Source organism: Scyliorhinus canicula, chromosome 2 (assembly GCF_902713615.1).
Source record: "Scyliorhinus canicula chromosome 2, sScyCan1.1, whole genome shotgun sequence".
Taxonomy (NCBI): Eukaryota; Metazoa; Chordata; class Chondrichthyes; order Carcharhiniformes; family Scyliorhinidae; genus Scyliorhinus; species Scyliorhinus canicula.
This window is the reverse complement of record NC_052147.1, coordinates 95,959,298-95,979,163: the sequence shown is the minus strand read 5'-3', so window position 1 is coordinate 95,979,163 and position 19,866 is coordinate 95,959,298. Positions and strand designations below refer to the sequence as shown.

General features: G+C 47.5%; 1 protein-coding gene across 1 annotated transcript in view; it reads right to left on the bottom strand.

The window, feature by feature from the left end:
- Nucleotides 1–19,577, bottom strand: part of LOC119956427 (metastasis-associated protein MTA1-like) — a 212,396-nt gene extending 192,819 nt beyond the window's left edge. The window contains exon 1 of the mRNA XM_038783640.1: nucleotides 19,455–19,577. The gene's annotated coding sequence lies outside the window, so the exon portion shown is untranslated. The remainder of the gene's footprint in view (nucleotides 1–19,454) is intronic.
- Between the last annotated feature and the right edge of the window lie 289 nt (nucleotides 19,578–19,866).

Below are 19,866 nucleotides of genomic sequence, written 5' to 3'. Positions count from 1 at the left end.
GTATCGCTTTTGGAACCTTCAAATGTAGGCCATCAGGGGGCAGGGATTTATTGGATGTTAGTCCGTTCAGTGTCACCAATACTTCTTCTATATTGCTTTGAATTACCTTAATTTCTCCCCAATTATCCTCTCGGTTATTCTCCAATTCCAGTATGCAACTTGGGTCTTCTACGTAAAGTATTTGCCGAATGCCTCTGTCATGTCCTCATTCCGCATGATGATTTCTCCTGTCTCTGCTTCTCAGCGACCAATATTTATTTGAGCTACTCTCTTCCTTTTTATATATTTATAAAAGCTCTTACAATCTGTTGTATATATTCCTGGCTAGTTTGCACTCATATTCCAATTTTTCCCTTTTTAGCAACTTTTTGAGGGTCCTTTATTGGTTTCTAAAAAAACTCCCAATCCTCAGACATACTATAATTTTTTTTTTTAGCAACCTTCTCAGCCAACATTCTGAGTACGCCACAGGTGGGTCCGTCTTAAGAGTTTTTGTTTTTCAATGGAATGTATTTTGGTTGAACATTTTGAATTGTTTTTTAAAGATCCCCCAATGTTTATTTACTGCTACACCTCTCAGTCTATTTATCCAATCAACCTTAAACCAGCTCTTCCCTCACATCTATGCAATTGATGTGGAGATGCCGGCATTGGACTGGGGTGAGCACAGTAAGAAGTCTTACAACACCAGGTTAAGTCCAACAGGTTTATTTGGAATCACAAGCTGTCAGAGCACAGCTCCTTCATCAGGGTGAGTGTAGAGGTGGGTTCCACAAACACACAAATAGACAAAGTCAATGATGCAAGATGATACTTTGAATGTGAGTCTTTGCAGGCAATTAAGTCTTTAGGGGTCCAGACAGTGCAACTGGAGAGAGGGATAATCACAGGTTAAAGAGGTCTGAATTGTCGCAAGCCAGGACAGTTGGTAGGATTTCTCAAGCCCAGACCAAAGGAACTTGGCTATCAGTTTCTGCTCGGCGATTCTGTGTCCTGAAGGCCGGCTTGGAGAATGCATACCCGGAGATCAGAGGCTGAATGCCCTTGACTGTTGAAATGTTCCCCAACTGGAAGGGAACATTCCTGCCTGGTGATTGTTGCGCGGCGTCCGTTCATCCGTTGTTGCAGCGTCTGCATGATCTCGCCAATGTAGCACGCTTCAGGATATCCTTTCCTACAGCATATGGCCAAGTCGCACGGGTATGTACCGCATACCTGGTGGGTGATGTTCTCATGTGTAATGGTGGCATCCATGTCGATGATCTGACACGACTTGCAGAGGTTTCCATGACAGGGTTATGTGGTATCGTGGTCACTGTTCTCCTGAAGGCTGGGTAGTTTGCTGCAAACAATGGTCTGTTTGAGGTTGCACAGGCGTGGGGATGGCCTTGGTGAGATGTTCGTCTTCATTAATGACATGTTGAAGGCTCCGAAGAAGGTGCCGTAGTTTCTCTGCTCCAGGAAAGTACTGGATGACGAAGGGTACTCTGTTGGTTCTGTCCCGTGTTTGTCGTCTGAGGAGGTCGGTGCATTTTTTTGTTGTGGCGCATTGGAACTGTCGATCGATGAGTCGAGTGCCATATCCCGTTCTTACGATGGCGTCTTTCAGCATCTCTAGATTTCTGTAATGTTTCTCCTCCTAAGGACTTGTCCATAGGGGATAGCTTCTTTAATCCCACCATCAGACTTACCATGGACCACTCTCCGGAAACAATGTTCCACTTCTCCAGTTTATTTTATAAGCAGTTCGCGATGGAATTAGCAGCCGACTTGTTGGGTATGTTTACCTGAGGCGGTGGAAAGGGGGAACACTGCTGACTACATTGGCGCAGGCGTCAAGCTCATTGATCCTGAAAATGGGGAGGGACCACTGGAATACAGGTGTGAAAATTCTGGCAAAGGTGTTGGCGTGCAGGTTAAAGGGGTGTGTTCCAGAGGTGGTTTTGGAGGACCAAATGGGTTTTGTGAAGGGGAGGCAGCGCTCTAGTAATATTAGGTAGTTGTTAAATATAATTATGAGTCTGTCAGAGGGGCGAGAGCCAGAGGTGATTGTGTCCATGGAGTCAGACAAGACATTTGGTTGGGTAGAGTGGAGGTACTTGTTTGAGGTTCTGGGAAGGTTTGGGTTTGGGCTGAGGTTTGTGGCGTGGGTTCGATTGTTGTATGCGTCCCCCATGGCTGGGGTGCAAACAAAACAAGTTCAGGGTATTTTGGGCTGCATAGGAGGACGAGGCAGGGGTGCCTGCTGTCGCCATTGCTATTCGCGCCGGTGATCGAGCCCTTGGCAACCCCCCTCCAGGCGTCGGCTGAGTGCCGAGGGTTTGTGAGGGGGGTTAAAGGAGCACCAGGTATCACTGCATTCGGCCAATCCGTTGCTGTTTTATGAGTTTGTTGGGATCAATTGAGGAGGCACTTGAAATTGGATCAAATGTCCAATGGATCAATTGGACATTATAGGTTTATGGCGGGGTGGAGGATGGGATGTACAGATGGTGGAGGGAGGTGGTGTTGGAGCGGGTCAGGGATAGGGACGGCACGGTAGCACGGTAGCACAGTGGTTAGCATTGTTGCTTTGCAGCGCTTGGGACTCAGGTTAGATTCCCGGCTTGGGTCACTGTCTGTGCGGAGTTTAGGTTGGATGAGCTGCAGGAGAGGTTCGAGTTATCGAGGGGGAGAGCATTTAGGTACTGGCAGGTGCGGGACTTTGCGCGTTAGGAGCTATCTAACTTCAGGAGTTCCGGTGGCGTCCATGGAGTGAAAGGTCACACTTTTGGCAGCTCCCGCTCATGGTGGTCTTTTTGTGGCTCTGATGCCGGATTGTTGTAGGAATTTTGAGAAGTGAAGGTGTAGAAGCAGGAACAGAAGGAGGGGACCCCTAGTTTATGGAGCTGCCTCACAGAAGTAATCGGAAAAGGAATAATCAGAAGGTGGTGGCGAGTGAGGAGCAGATTTAGAGTGTGGAAATGGCGGATGCGCAGGGTCCGGACCTGTCAGCTCAGTGGTCGATGGACCAATTGGTGAGCTTCTTGAATGAGACGTTCTCCCAACAACAGAGATGGTGTGCAGAGCGCCTGGCCAGGGCGGTGGACCCGATCATGGCGGTGGTTGACCGTGTGGAGGCGAGACTGACGACCCAGAGACAAGCGATCCAGAGGTTGGAGGAGCAGGTGGGGGAGCATGAGGAGCAGTCCACCTCGATGGCAGCGGAGATCGGGATGCTGCAGGACCAGCAGAAGCGACTGCTGGAGAAAGTGGAGGACCTGGAGAACTTTTCTCGGAGGTAGAACATCCAGTCGTGGGTCTGCCGAAGGGGAAAGTAGGATCGGATGCTGGTGCATATGTGGGCGAGATGCTGGAGAAGCTGCTGGGAGAAGGTACATTCGATAAGCCGTTGGAGGTGGACCGGGCCCACAGGGCACTTATACGCAAGTTCCAGGGGCGTGAACACCTGAGGGCGATGGTGGTACGACTCCATCAGTTCTAGATAAGTATTATGAGATGGACCAGGCGCACAAAGAGGTGTGTGTGTGAGAAGATGCCGCGATCCGGGTGTACCAGGACTTGGGAGCAGAACTCACAAAGAGGAGGGCGAGTTTCAATAAGGTCACGTCAGCCCTATATGCGAAAGGAATAAAGTTTGGTCTGCTTTACCCGGCCTGTCTCTGGGTGACCTATGAGGGTTAGGAGCTGTACGTTGCTCGCCAGAAGGCGTGGTGGACTTTATGAAAGACAATAAACTGACGGGAGAATGAAGACCTTAAACTCTAACTGTGGGGAACTGAGCTATGAGCTATGTTTTGTAAAAACTTTAAACTTTCAAAACGTTTAATTAACAAAGTTTAGAACGGCGTTTGAGGCTCTGTATGTATATTTTCTTTCTTTTCCGCTTTTCATTCAGCTCTGTTTGAGGTTAGTTGACTAGATAATACTTTGTTAAGGGAGGAGGGCTGGGCCTTTGTGCTTGGACATTGGGATGGATTTTTTGTTTGTTTTTGCTTCTCGTCATTGTTTTGAGAGTTTGCATTAAGGGGGGTGGTGGTGGAATCAGTAGGGGGTAGGATGCTAGGCGCCAGGGGCGGGGGCTGCCACACTTGCTGGGGGGGCTAATTCATGGAAGCATAGTGGGAGTGATCTGAAGACCAACGTAAGGGGTGGGGGGATGGGAGGGGGATGGGAGGGGGGGGGGGGTAGACTGCTGACGGGGAGGGCACTTTTCGGGTGATGGCAAAGAGGAGCTGATGACGGTAGCTGCCGGAGCGCAGGCCAGGTGAGGTGTGGGGCATGGGCCAAGGGCTGGCCTAGGAGAGGCTATGGTTGATTGACAGGGTAGGGGGTAGGGCACCCCCTGACCAGGTTGGTCACGTGGAATGTTCGTGGACTGAATGAGCCGGTCAAAAGATCCCGTGTATCCGCACACTTATGGCTACTGAAGGCAGACGTGGCCATGCTGCAGGAGATACACTTAAAGCTGGGAGACCAGGTTAGATTGAGGAAGGGATGGGTCGGGCAGGTGTTTCACTCGGGATTTGACTTTAAAACAAGGGGCGTGGCAATTCTGGTCAACAAAAGATGGCATTCGAGGTGGGGAAGATCGAGGCAGACCCGGGGGGTAGATTTATTATGGTTAGCGGGAAGCTGAAGGGAATGTCCGTGGTGCTGGTGAATATATGTGCCCCAAACTGGGATGATGTCAAGTTCGTTAGGAGGATGCTAGGGAAGATTCCGGATCTGGTCTCCCACCTGCTGATTATGGGGGGGGAATTCAACACAGTCCTGGATCCGAGACTGGACCGGTCGAGTCCCAGGTCTGGAAAGGTGTCAGCAATGGCAAAAGAGCTGCGGGAGTTTATGGAGCGCATGGGAGGGGTGGATCCGTGGCGATTCAGAAGGCCCAGAGGTAAGGAGTTTTCATTCTACTCCCATGTGCACAAGGTGTACTTCAGGGTAGACTTTTTTGTGCTGGACAAAACGCTGCTGGCGGAGGTGGTGGATACTGAATATTCAGCAATTCCGGTCTCGGACCATGCCCCACACTGGGTAGGCCTGCGAGCGAGTAAAGGAAAGGCCCAGCGGCCACAATGGAGGAGAGATGTCGGACTACTAGCCAAGGATGAGGTGTGTGAGCGGGCGAGGGAGGCCATTCGGGGATACATAAAGAGTAATGATACGGGTGGGATCTCGGCAGGGGTCGTGTGGGAGGGACTGAAGACGGTTATCAGAGGTGATTTTATCTCGATTCGGGCTGACAGAGAGAAGAACGGGCGGGGTTGGACAGGCTAGCAGGTGAAATTTTACAGGTGGACGGAAGATATGCAGAGTCTCCGGATGAGGGGCTCCTGAAGGAGCGTCAGAGACTGCAGCTAGAATTTGGGCTCCTGTCCACAGGTAAGGCAGAGGGACAGCTGAGAAGGGTAAAAGAGGCGGTGTTTGAATATGGGGAAAAAGCCAGCAGGATGTTGGTGCCTCAGCTGAGGAAACAAGAGGCGGCGAGAGAAATTGGAAAAGTAAAGGATACGAGGGGGAAGGCGGTTGTGGGCTCGGAGGGGGTGAATGATGCGTTTCGGGAATTTTATAGCTGACTTTATAAATCGGAACCCCAGCCGGAGAGGAGGGTATGAAGTGATTCTTGGGAGGGGCTGGAGTTCCCGAGGGTAGACGAGGAGTTGGTAGAAGGCACGAGAGGCCCAATCGGGCTTGGGGATGTGATAGACAGACAGGGGGCGATGCAATCGGTAAGGCTCCGCTGGGTTACTAGGGCCGCTCTTGGTACAGGCCTTTAATGAGTCCAAGGAGCTGGGAGTGCTCCCCCACTCAGTTATCACAGGCACGATTTCACTTATTTTGAAGCGGGATAAGGATCCAGAGAGCTGTGGGTCATATAGGCCGATCTCTCTTTTGAATGTAGATGCGAAGTTGCTGGCAAAGATCCTGGCCACACGTACAGAGGATTGTGTTCCGGAGGTAATAGGGGAGGACCAGATGGGATTTGTGAAGGGACTGCACATGACCTGCAACATTAGACGACTCCTAAATGTAATAATGATGTCAGCAGAGGGGCGCGAGGTCGAGGTGGTAGTAGCCATTGAAGCAGAAAAGGCGTTTGGCCGGGCGGAGTGGAAGTACTTGTGGGATATCTTAGGAAGGTTTGGGATCTGTGGGCTGGGTCCAGTTGCTATATCAGGCATTGGTGGCGAATGTAAGGACCAACCGGGTCCAGTTTGGACGGTTCTCAGGCTACAGGTTAAATATGGGCAAGAGCAAAGTGAAAGAGTTCGTGATCCAGGCATGGGGGCAGGAGAGGAGACTGAATAAGTTACCGTTCAAAGTGGTGGGTAGGAGTTTTAGGTACCTGGGGATTCAGGTGGCTAGGGACTGGGGTCGGGTCCATGAGTTAAATTTGGGCAGGGTGGTCGAGTATATGAAAAGAAACTTCCACGCGGCGATCTCGGGTTTCGAATGGGCTGGTAAGACCCAGAGGGTAAAGAAGGTACTTTTGGATTGGGGGCACAGGGAGGAAGGCTTAGCCCTTCCGAATTTTATGGACTATTACTGGGCGGCCAAATTATCGATGGTGAGAAAGTGGGTAGTGGGGGAGGGTTCGGTGTGGGAGCGAGTAGAGGCGGCATCATGTAAGGGTATGAGTTTGGAGGCTTTGCTAACGGCACCCCTGCCGTTCTCGCTGGCTCGGTACTCCACAAGCCCAGTGGTGGTGGCAGCCCTGAGGGTGTGGGGACAATGAAGACAGCCCATGAGATTGGAGGTGACATCAGTGTGGTCATCGATCTGTGATAATCACCGGTTTGTTCCGGGGGAGGGGGGCTGGACGGAGGCTTTAGGAGGTGGCAGCGGGCAGGGATTGAGAGATTTGGGGCCTTTCCGAGCCTGGAAGCATTAGAGGAGTTTGAGTAGCTGGGTGGGATGGGTTGCGGTATCTTCAGGTACGGGAATTTGTCTGGAGGCAAGTTCCAAGCTTTCCTCACCTCCCCTTGAAGGGACTACAGGATAAGGTGATGTCTAAAACGGGGGTTTAGGAGGGGAGGGTCTCGGAGATAGACAAGGAAGGGGTCCCAATCGGTGAGGTGAAGAGGAAGTGGGAGGAGGAGTTAGGAGGGGGATTAGAAGTCCGACTATGGGAAAAGGCCTTGAAAAGAGTCAATTCATCCTCGTCGTGTGCCAGGCGTAGCCTGATCCAGTTCAAGGCGTTCCATAGGGCCCACATGAAGGTAGCCCGGATGAGTAGGTTTTACGAGGAAGTGGAAGACAGATGTGGGCAGTGTGGGGCAAGCCCAGCAAATCATTTGCATATGTTCTGGGCGTGTCCGAAGTTGAGGGAAATCTGGCAGGGATTTGCGGACGTCATGTCAGAGGTCCTGGAAGGAAGGGTGACTCCAAATCCAGAGTTGGCAATATTTGGGGTATCGGAAGATCCGGGGGCCTGGGGGGGGGAGGGAGGCCGATCTTCTGGCCTTCTCGTCCCTGGTGGCCCGGAGACGGATTTTGCTGGGGTGGAGGGACCCGGAGCCTCCAAAGTCAGGAGTGTGGGCGAGTCACATGGCGGGGTTTCTCAGGCTTGAAAAGATTAAGTTCACCTTGAGAGGTTCAATTCAGGGGTTTGCTCAGAGCTGGCAGTCATTCATTGACTTCTTTAAGGAAAACTGAACGTCAGCAGAGGGGGGGGGGGATAAAATGGGAGGCATGGCAGTGTAAAATAAGGACAGGGATCGAGTATACGAGTAGTTAGGAGCTAGGGTGGGAGGGCAGTTGGGTGTGTTATTGTGATATGGTTGCGTGCGTCGGGCCGCTAGGTTGTTTAGAATGTTAATTTGTTAAATTTGTTAACTGCAAAAATTATAAATGCTTCAATAAATGGGGCTATCGACCTTCCCCCAACTACCGGAAGATTCACTGGTGGAGAAGCAGCTGTTCCCTCATAAGGTGGGGGAGGACAGGATCAGAGACACGTAATGATGGTTGGGACAGCAGGGCAATGAATTAAGTGGAATTGGGAGGAGCAGTTGGGGAGGGAGATGGAATGGGGACTCTGGGGTGAGGCGATGCGGCGGGTGAACTTAACCTCTTCATGTGCCAGAATGAGCTTGATTTAGTTTGACACAGGGTCCACGTGACTTGGGCTCAGATGAGTAGGTTCTTTCCGGGGACCCCATGGTGGCAATCTTTGGGGTTTCAGAGGTGCCGGAGCTGCTGGAGGGGAAGGAGTCCAGTGTCGTGGCCTTCGCCTCTCTGATTGCCCAGCAATCAATTCTTTTCAATTGGAGGTCAGATACGCCACCGAAGGTTGCAGCCTGGGTGGGAGACGTTTCGACTGTACGAGTTTCTCCAAGAGATGGTCCATGATGCTATTTGAGGAGCTGTTCATCACGCGGGAGGGGGCGTTTCATATATTTACCACACTCCTGTAAAAACAACTCGCCTCGCACATCTGTTCTAAACTTTTCCCCTCGCACTTTCAAACTATGTCCCCTAATATTTGACAGGCAGCACAGTTGTCCAGTGGTTAGCACAGTTGCTTCACAGCTCCAGGGTCCCAGGTTCGATTCCCGGCTTGGGTTACTGTCTGTGCGGAGTCTGCACGTTCTCCCCTTGTCTGCGTGGGTTTCCTCCGGGTGCTCCGGTTTCCTCCCACAGTCCAAAGATGTGCAGGTTAGGTGGATTGGCCATGCTAAATTGCTCCTTAGTGACCAAAAAGATCAGGTTGGGTTACTGGGTTATGGGTGTAGGCTTAAGTGGGGTGCCCTCTCCAAGGGCCGGTGCAACTCGATGGGCCGAATGGCCTCCTTCTGCACTGTAAATTCTATGATTATATGACTCTCCTACCCGAGGAAAGAGTATCTGACTATCCACTCTGTCCGTGCCACTCATAATCTTGTAGACCTCTATCAGGTCGCCTCTCAACCTCCGTCGTTCCAGTGAGAACAGACCGATTTTATCTAACCTCTCCTCATAGCTAATGCCCTCCATACCAGGCAAAATCCTAGTAAACCACTTCTGTACACTCTCCAAAGCACCCACATCCTTCTGGTAGTGTGGCAACCAGAATTGTACACAGTATTCCAAATGAGGCCTAAGGAAGGTCCTGTACAGCTGCAACATGACTTGCCAATTTTTATATTCAGTGCCCTGACCGATGACGGCCAGCATGCGTATGCCTCTGGATTACCTTATCCACATGCGTTGCCACTTTCAGTGATCAGTGGACATACACACCCAGATCTCTCTGCCTATCAGTGCTTGCAAGAGTTCCACCATTTATTTTGTAATTCCTACATGCATTGGGCCTTCCAAAGTGCATTACCTCACACTTGTCCGGATTAAACTCCATCTGCCATTTCTCCGCCCAAGACTCCAACCAGTTAATCTCCTGATGTATCCTCTGGCAATCCTCTTCACTATCCGCAACTCCACCAATTTTTGTGTCATCTGCAAACTTACTAATCAGACCAGCTACATTTTCTTCCAAATCACTTATCTACACCACGAACAACAAAGATCCCAGCACTGATCCCTATGGAACATCACTCGTCACAGCCTTCCATTCAGAAAAGCACCCTTCTACTGCTACCCTGTCTTCTGTGCCCAAGCCAGTTCTGTTTCCAACTTGCCAGTGCTCCTCTGATCCCATGTGACTTCAACTTTTGTACCAGTCTACCATGAGGTATCTTGTCCTCATCTATCATATTTGTCACTTCCTCGAAAAATCTCGATCAAATTAGTGAGGTACAACCTCCCCTTCACAAAACCACGCTGTCCATCACTATTAAGTCCATTTGTTTCCAAATGTGAGTAAATCCTATATCTCAGAATCTTTTCTGATAGTTTCCCTACGACTGACGTCAGGTTCACCGGCCTATAATTTCCTGGATTATCCCTGCTGCCCTTCTTAAACAATGGAAAAACATTGGCTACTCTCCAGTCCTCTGGAACTTCACCTGTAGTCAATGAGGATGCAAAGATTACTGTCAAGGCCCCAGCAATTTCCTCCCTTGCCTCCCTCAGTATTCTGGGGTAGATTCCATCAGGCCCTGGTGACTCATCTACTTTAATGAAGGCAATCATGGGTGTCCCTGTACGCAGACGATTTATTATTGTACATCACAGACCCTCTCTCTAATACATAAGAACATAAGAACTAGGAGCAGGAGTAGGCCATCTGGCCCCTCGAGCCTGCTCCGCCATTCAATTAGATCATGGCTGATCTTTTGTGGACTCAGCTCCACTTTCCGGCCCGAACACCACAACCCTTAATCCCTTTATTCTTCAAAAAACTATCTATCTTTACCTTAAAAACATGTAATGAAGGAGCCTCAACTGCTTCACTGGGCAAGGAATTCCATAGATTCACAACCCTTTGGGTGAAGAAGTTCCTCCTAAACTCAGTCCTAAATCTACTTCCCCTTATTTTGAGGCTATGCCCCTAATGTGGGGAAGATGCTGAGAAAGTTTGGCTCCTTCTCAGGATATAGATTGAACGTGGGCAAGAGTAAGGTTTTTCTGGTGAACCCCCCAGGAAATGGAGGTGATCTGGTGAGGCTACCATTTTGGCTGACCAGGACTAGTTTTAGATACCTGGGAATACTGGGGGCGCATGACTGGGTCTCATTATATAAGTTGAATCTGGCTAGTCGGGTAGAAGGGTGAATGCGGGCCTGAAGAGATGGGATATCCTCCCATTGTCCTTGGCGGGAAGGGTTCAGGCGATTAAGATGAACATTCTTGCAAGGTTCTTGATTGTGTTTCAGCGTCTCCCAGTCTTTCTTCCTAAATCTTTCTTCGTCGGGTCAACAAGTCACTTTCGACTTTTGTTTGGGTGGAAAGCCCAGTTCAGAGGGGGGGTTTGGCATTACCTAATTTGATATATCATTACTGAGCAGCAAACATTGAGAAATTACAGGGATTGGTTGTGGATCCGGGGTCAATTTGGGAGCAGATGGAGGAGGCTTCTTGTTTAGGGTCAACTTTGTGGGTACTCGTTCCTGCTCTTCTTCCATTCTCTCTGGCTAGGTTCTCTTTGAGCCCAGTGGTAATAGCCTCTCTGAGAATATTAAACCAATTCAGACAGCACTTTAAATTAGGGTCTATGTCGCTGCTGGCACCGATCTGTGGGAACTATAGGTTTATACTGGCTGTGATGGATACAAGATCTGGGAGAGGGAGGGGGCTTATAGGTTTAAAGATTTGTTCTTCGGTTAGGTTTGCTGGGCTGAAGGAGTTGGTAGAGGAAGTTCCAACTCCCAGGAGGAACTGGTATTTGTAGGTGCGGAACTTTGTGTGAAAGGAACTCTCTTCATTTCCTTGGTTGCTGGTGCCTTCTCTCATAGATAACAGCTGTCATATGAGAGATAGGGAAAGGGAGATATCAGATATATTGGCAAATGATGGAGAGGGAGAAGGCTTCGCTGTAGGAAGTAAAGGGGAAATGGGATGAAGAGTTGGGTTTGACTTTTGAAGGGCGGGTTTGACTTTGGTAGAGTGAGGCTCTGCACAGGGTCAACTTTACATCCTCATGTGCAAGACTGATATTGATTCAGTTTAAAGTGGTACATAGGGCGCACTTGACCAGGACACTTATGGGTGGTTTTTTTCCAGGTGCTGAGGACAGATCTGAACGTTGCTCGAGAGCACCGACGAACCACTCGCATATGTTTTGGTCTTGTTCTAAGTTGGTTAAGTTCTGGGCTTCCTTCTTCGAGACAATGTCGGAAATCCTGGATGTTAGAGTAGAGCAGTGCCCAGTGGTGGCGATCTTTCGAGTGTCGACTTGCCAGGGATGCAGGAAGGGAAGAACGCTAATTGCTTGGCCTTCACCTCTCGAATAGTCCATAGGCGAGTCTTGCTCGGATGGTGTGCATCGGTGCCACCTAAGGTTTCGGGATGGTTGCGGATTTGACCAAATTCCTGCATTTGGAAAAGATAAAGTACGCCACTGTCCACAATTTGTTGGGGGGAGCTTTGGTCAATACGGGCAAATGGAACTGGGTTGTGGGGATATTTTTATAAAAATTGCATAAATTTGTTTGACTTTGTTGTATGTCCACAGTCCAAAGATGTGTGGGTTAGGTGGATTGGCCATGCTAAATTGTCCGTAGTATCCTTAAAAGTAAGGTTAAGGGGGGGGGGTTGTTGGGTTGCGGGTATGGGGTGGATACGTGGGGTTGAGTAGGGTGATCATTGCTCGGCACAACATCGAGGGCCGAAGGGCCTGTTCTGTGCTGTACTGTTCTATGTTCTATGTTATAATTGAAAATTTTCCAAATAAAAAAATATATATTTTTAAAATCATTTTTGTCCCAGCAATGGGGGAGATGCAGTTCCCTGCGTGTGGTTGGAGGTGCAGGACCGGCTGGGGCATGGGTTTTGGGGTATGCTGTATGCCCTGGGAGCTGACTTCAGTAGGTGCTGGGCTAGGCTATGTCGGTGCTGGGATTGGTATCCTGTTGCCCCTTAGATATGGGGATGTTCCTTCTCAAAAGGTACTTATTAGGGACATCCTGAGAAGACTCTTCAGTGCACGGGAGCCTGTGGTTGAGCAGAGCCCTGCACTTCGGCTGATGTCATGTTGCCCTGGCTTCTGGTCGGGATGCTTTCTGAAGTGACTGAGCAGTTTTTTTCTCTTTCTCATTAATGATGGTAAACATGCACCGAGGGAACATGGACCCCATGGTGGGTCCTGATCCTTTGTATCCTCTGATCCATTCCAGGTAGTTTACCATCCCTTTTTTGTTGGGAGGCGTTGACGGCACTGATTATAATCCAAATATATAGCTGCTGGTCCGCTTTGTATAATTGCATGCAATGATGTTGGTTCTGTATTGGGCCTAAGACGGAGGTTATGTTGTGTTGTATCTTTTTAGAACAGGGGTTCTCGCAAATTTTCTTTGCTTTCTTTCTTAAGGGTGGGTAGAAAGAGTCGACAATTGGATCTTGCAGGTATACAGGTTGGTCTCGTGTCTGAAGGAGGTTGCAGTATGTCATTGATGCCTCTGGCGCTACTGGAATCGAGGGGGATGTTGGTTGGTTCGCACCCGAACATGGCGTGAAAGATTTATCCTGAACTCGTGTGGTAATTGCGAGCAATCACCGCTTGGGAAGGTACGCACCGATTACTATGTCTTCATGGCTTTATCCTGTTTCTCCTTTATCTCTGGTGGGGTGTTTAGAGGCATCAAGTTTTGTCTAATGATTGTATGAACTCAGTTGCTGCCCTTCAAAATGAAAAACAACTTCCCCTACAACACCATCTCAAAATTTCAACTTCCTCTTTTCCAGTCCTGATCCCTTCATGACACTGCTGTAGTTTATTTTAATTTGTTCATGGGACGACTCATGGCTGGGCCAGCATTTATTGCCCATTCCCAAGGGAATTGAAGAGTCAACCACATTGCTGTGGATCTGGAGTCACATATAGGCCAGACGAGTCAGGACAACAGTTTTCCTTCCCGACAGGGCGTTAGTGAACAAGATAAACCAACTATCAAAAATGGTTTCATGGTCATCATTGGATCATTCAGATTTTTACTGAATTTAAATTTCACCATCTGCCACGATGGGGTTTGAACCTGGATCCCAAAGGCAATACCCTGGGTATGTGGATTACTAGTTCAGTGAAAATACCCCTACGCCATTGCCTTCCCCGATATAAAAGGGGCTGGTTTAGCTCACTCAGCTAAATCGCTGGCTTTTAAAGCAGACCAAGCAGGCCAGCAGCACGGTTCGATTCCCGTACCAGCCTCCCCGGACAGGGCGCCGGAATGTGGCAACTAGGGGCTTTTCACAGTGACTTCATTGAAGCCTACTCGTGACAATAAGCGATTTTCATTTCATATCCCTGTCCGTTTTTAATCCATTCACAGGATATGGGCATCACTGGCAAGGCCAGCATTATTGCCCATCCCAAAATGGCAATGTGAAGATGATGGTGGGCTGATGCAGCCTTTTGGTGAACAATGCTGTTCTGGAGGGAATTCCAGGGTTTTGACCATTTGACAATGGGGGAACAGCAGTATATTCCAAAATCAGGATGGTGTGTGAATTGGAAGGGAACTTGCAAAAGGTGGTTCCTCTGAAGCCGTCGTCCTTCTAGGTGGCATAGATTGCATGTCTGGGTGGTGCATCTTGTAGATCGTACATACGGCAGCCATTGTACAGAGCAAGTGCTCATTAAAGTGGTTAATCAGGTGCCTATTAAGTGAGCTGATTTGTCTTGTGTGGCGTCTAAATTCTTGACTGCTGTTGCAGGAGAACTCATCCAGGCAAATAGAAAGCATTCCAACACATTTCTAATTTCAGCCTTGTAGATGCTAAAAAGACTCGAGAGTAAGCACGTGAATCACTTGCCCAATTTCTGACCTGCTCTTATAGCCAGAGTTGAGTGAATGTTCTCTGAACAGCTTCCAAAGCATTTATAACCTTTTGCAAATAAGGACAACAAAACAGTACACAGTACTCTAGATGTGGTCTCACCAACACCCTGTACAACTGTAGCAGGACTTCCCCACTTTTATATTCCATTCCCCTTGCAATAAAGGCAAACTTGTCTTCCTAACCACTTGCCATACCTGCATTCTAACTTTTCTTGATTCATGTACCAGATATTCACATCCCTCTGTAGCTCAAAGTCCTGGAAGCTCTCTCCATCGAGATAAAATGCTGTTTTGATATTCTTCCTGCTAAAGAAGACAAGCTCACATTTTCCCACATTATACTTCACCGCCAAATCTTTGTCTACTCACAAGCTATCTATATCCCTTTGCAGACACCTGATGCCCCCTTCATAACCTTCTTTCCCATCTATCTTTTAGAGTCATCAGCAAATTTAGCAATCAGATATTCAGTCCTTTCATCCAAGTCATTGACATAAATGGTAAATAGTTGAGGACCCAGCACTGATCGCTGTGGCACTCCACTCGTTGCGGCTTGCCAACCACAAAACGACCCATTCATGCCTACTCTTTGCTTCCTGCTGGTTAATTAATCCTCTATCTGCACCAACAAGTCCCTACCACAGGAGCTCTGATTTTACACAGAAACTTTTGATGTTGCACCTTGTCAAATGCCTTCTGGTAATCTGAGTATAACACACCCATAGGTTCCCCTTTATTCACCTTGCTTGTTATTTCCTCAAAAGGTCTCCAATAAATTAGTCAAACACGATTTCCCTTTCACAAACCTTGTGATTCTGCTGAACCACATTGAGATTTTCTAGAGATTTTATAACTTCCCCAACAACAATTTTCCATCGATGGATGTTAAGCCAACCAGCCTGAAGTTTCCTGCTTTCTGTTTCTCTACTTCCTTCAATAGAGTCACATTTGCTATTTTCCAATCTGATGGAACTTTCTGGAATCTAGGGAATTTTGGAAAATTAAAACCAATGCATCCACTATCTCAGCAGCCACTTTAAGACCCTAGTTCATCAGACCTAGGACTTGTCAACTTTTAGTTTGAATAATTTTCTCAGTACCCTTTCCCTGTTAACAAATTATTCAAAGTTCCTCCATCTCTTTCACTTCCTGATGCACAAATATTTCTGGGATGTTACTTGCATCCCCCACAGTGAAGACTGATGCAAGAAATCTGTTCAATTCATCCGCCATTTCTTTATTTCTCCATTTTTACTCGCTGGAGGACCAATGCTCACTTACTTTTCTTTTTTAAATATTCTTATTTGTTTATATATTTCTAGCTTTCTCTCGTACCCTAATTTCTCCCTCCTTGTAAATCTTTTAATCATTGTTGATCATTCTATTCTCTCCAATCTCCTGACTTGCTACTCATCTATGCAGAATCATATGCTCTTTCTTTTAATTTGAAATGATCTTTAACTTCTTTATTAGCCACGGGTGGTCTGTCCTTCCCCTCAAGTCTTTCCTTTCTCACTGGAATATATATTTTCTGAGTATTCTGAAATATCTCATTAAATGTCTGCATCTCTACTGACCGATCCCTTAACCTGATTTCCTGTTCATAGTTCTGTCTCATGCCCTCATAAATACCGTACTTAAGTTTAAAACACGAGGCTTAGAGCACCTTGGGGCAACTTCATGAAATTATTAATTGATCCTGTCTCCTTGCACGTCATCAGATCTAGTATAACCCGTTCTCTAGTCGGTGCTAAAATGCGTTGATCTAACAGACTATCCCAAAATTACTCTACGAACTCATCGTCCAGACTATCTTTATTAATCTGATCTATCCAGTCTGTAAATAGATTGAAATCACCCATGATTAACACCATACCTTTCTCACAATCCCCCACTATATCTTCTTGTATACCCCGTTACAGTGTGGCTGCTGCTAGGGGGCCCATAAACCACAAGTGACGTTTACCACTTCTCAACTCTATCCAAACTTGATATCCAGAACTAAGGTCATCTCTCTATACTGTACCAAAGCAGTCCTTAATTAACAGAGCTATTCTTCCAACTTTTTCTGAGTTTCCTATCCTTCCTAAATGCCGTGTATCCTTGAATATTCAGGCCTCAGTCTTTTTTTAAATTTAGAGTACCCAATTAAATTTTTCCAATTAAGGGGCAATTTAGCATGGCCAATCCACCTACCCGGCACATCTTTGGGTTGTGGGAGCGAAACCCACGCAAATAAACTGCAAACTCCACACGGACAGTGACCCAGAGCCTGGATCGAACCTGGGACCTCAGCGCCGTGAGGCAGCTGTGCTAACCACTAGGCCACCGTGCTGCCCAGGCCTCAGTCTTTATTATCCTGCAGCCATGTCTCTGTAATGGCCATCAGATCATGCATTCCTATTTGTTTTTTCAATTAATCTGTTTGATTACAAAAGCTATGTGTAATACAGAGCCATTAGTTCTGTCTTTTTACTTTTTTTGTAACCTGTAGCCTTATCTGCTGGTGCACTCTGAGGTTTGTACGCTCTATCCCTTCCTGCCATACTCTGATCATCATTTCCATTATTCCTATCTTTCATTGCCTTGTCACATCTTCCCAAACTTGATCCCTTGTCTCCACTATATAGTTTCGAACCCATGTGACTCACCAGACCACTGGTCCCAGTACGGTTCAGGTGAAGAACATCCCAACAGTTCACTTCCCACTTTCCCCATCACTGGTGCCAGTGCCCCATGAGTTGAAAGCCATTTCTCCCACACCCATCTTTGAGCCACATAATTAAACTTTCTAATCTGATTTACCCTTCGCCAATTTATCATGGCTCAGGTAGTAATACAGAGCTCATTACTTTATTACCTTCCACTCAGAGTACTGTCTGTACTCTTGCTGTTCTTAGCGCTCCATCCAAGCAGTGTTCAGCATGGAGAAATACTATTCCATCAATTGAGGGAGGGCAAGGGCAGCACAGTGGTGCAGTGGGTAACACTGCAGTCTCACGGCGCCAAGGTCCCAGGTTCGATCCCGGCTCTGGGTCACTGTCCGTGTGGAGTTTGCACATTCTCCCCGTGTTTGCGTGGGTTTCGCCCCCACAACACAAAGAAGTGCAAGGTAGGTGGATTGAACACGCTGAATTGCCCCTTAATTGGAAAAAATTAATTGGGTACTCTAAATTTATTTTACAAAATTGAGGGAGGACAGCAGGTGGTAATCAGCAGGGGGTTTCATAGAATCAGAGAATTTACAGTGCAGAAGGAGGTCATTCGGCCCATCGAGTTTGCACCGGCCCTTGGTAAGAGCACCCTACTGAAGCCTCCACCCTATCCCAGTAACGCCACATAGCCTTCTTTTTGGACACTAAGGGCAATTTAGCATGGCCAATCCACCTAACCGGCGCATCTTTGGACTGTGGGAGGAAACTGGAGCACCTGGAGGAAACCCACACAGACACAGGGAGAACGTGCAGACTCCGCACAGACAGTGATCCAAGCCGGGAATCAAATCTGAGACCCTGGAGCTGTGAAGCCACAGGACTAACAACTGTGCTACCAGGCCATCCATGAGAACACATGGTGTCAAGGGTTAATTTTGAAGACTCCCAAAGTCACACATTCCTGACTATGTACCACTGTACCACCACCGTTGGTGGATCTGTCCTACCATTGGCACAGGGCATAATCATGGATGATGATAGAGGAGTTTAGCTATTGGCTAAAAGGCATGATTGTAAGTCTGACGCGGTCAGGATGTAGCTTGACTAGTTCGTGGAGCAGCTCTCTGAATTTTGGCACCAGTCCCTAAATGAAGAGAATTTGGCACAGTCATCACGGTGGGATTCGGATGCACAGGTCAATGGCAAATGTTCCATCTGGTTTTGTTCTCATGATATATTGTTGTAGCAATTTGATACAATTGTGTGGCTTGCTGGGGCATTTCAGAAGGAAGGTTGCTGAGTCTGGAGTCACACACAGACCAGATCGGTAAGGATGGGAGATTTCCTTCCCCAAACAGATTAGTAAAACAGATGATAACCTGCTAGCTACATGATCAGCATTACTGATACTAGCTCATGGGCGGCACAGTGGCACATTGCTGCCTCACAGTGCCAGGAACACTGGCTCAATTCCGGCCTTGGGCGACTGTTGCGTGGAGTTTGCATGTGGGTTTCTTCTAGGTGCTCCGTTTCCTCCCATAGTCCAGAGATGTGCAGGTTATGTGCATTGGCCATGCAAAATTGCCCCTTCATGTCCAAGGATATGTAGGTTAGGTGGAGTTACGGGGAGAGGGTGTAGGCGGCTGGGTAGGCTGTTCTTTTGGAGGGTTAGTGCAGACTCGATGGGCTGAATGGCCTCCAACTGCTGTCAGAATTTTATGGTACTAAGCTCTTATGCATTTAGCTGAAGTTAGCTGCTATGGTGGGATTTGAAACCATGTCTGCAAATCATTAAACCAGGCCTCTGGACTCCTCGTCCAGTAACATTATCCTAATTTTACTACTGTGAGTGTCCCATGACCATTGCACCTCGGCATAATTTCTATCTGCACAACTTTTGATGGCTGATGGTTTGAGTGCATCCCATTATCCTAGCTGTTCACCATTTAACATCTGGATCACTTCAAGTGATTTCTACCTCCCAGTGCTCGAGGATTATCCTATAGGGTAAGAGCATTCTTTTCTCAACAAGATAGTCAGCATGTGACACAGAAAATAACAAAATCTAGGATGTATTGCACAAAGACTGGGTATATGTTAAACAATTACAAAGGGTGTGTTACAGAGAGAATAAAGTATTCTGTATATCACATTGAGAAGGCAGACTGCTGTGGCATTGTGGCTGTGCAGAACTAATCACGATGCTGCCACTTCGGATGTGCATAGTTGAGGGAATACGCCTAGTAAATCTGATTAAACCTTTTGAAAGTTTAGAGATTTTGTAAATCTTTAAAAGACTACAGTCAAATTCTTGTTCACGTCTGGAATACACAGCACTGAAAGACCAGAACTCTGCACAAACCATCTAAAAGCGGACTGTGAAGCTTGCAAATGTAAGAGAATTTCAATATGCGATCATTACCTTGTTCAGCTCCTCTATCCTTCTTATCAAGAATGGATTGCTCGAAGAGTTTTCAAAAAATACATAATCTGCAAAGTAAAAATAACTGTTACTCTGAGAAAGGCAAAACCATCTACTTGCACATCCAGCTAAACAACTCACTTGCGAACATTAGAAATGCAGCACTATAAGGATTTGCCTGAATAATTTTGTAGAAAATCCCATGTGACAAGAGTCACCATTAGTTTATTCCATCGCAACTTCGATTAAAAGATAAAAACGTCAAAGCATGTCTCATGTCTGTGTGTGTGGGGGGGGGGGCTTCCATCATATCAGTGCTTCAGAATCCAAATGTGGGTTGAGGAAGCATGACCTCAATGCTCAATCATAGAATCACAGAATCCCTATGTAGTGCAGGAGGCCACCATTCGGC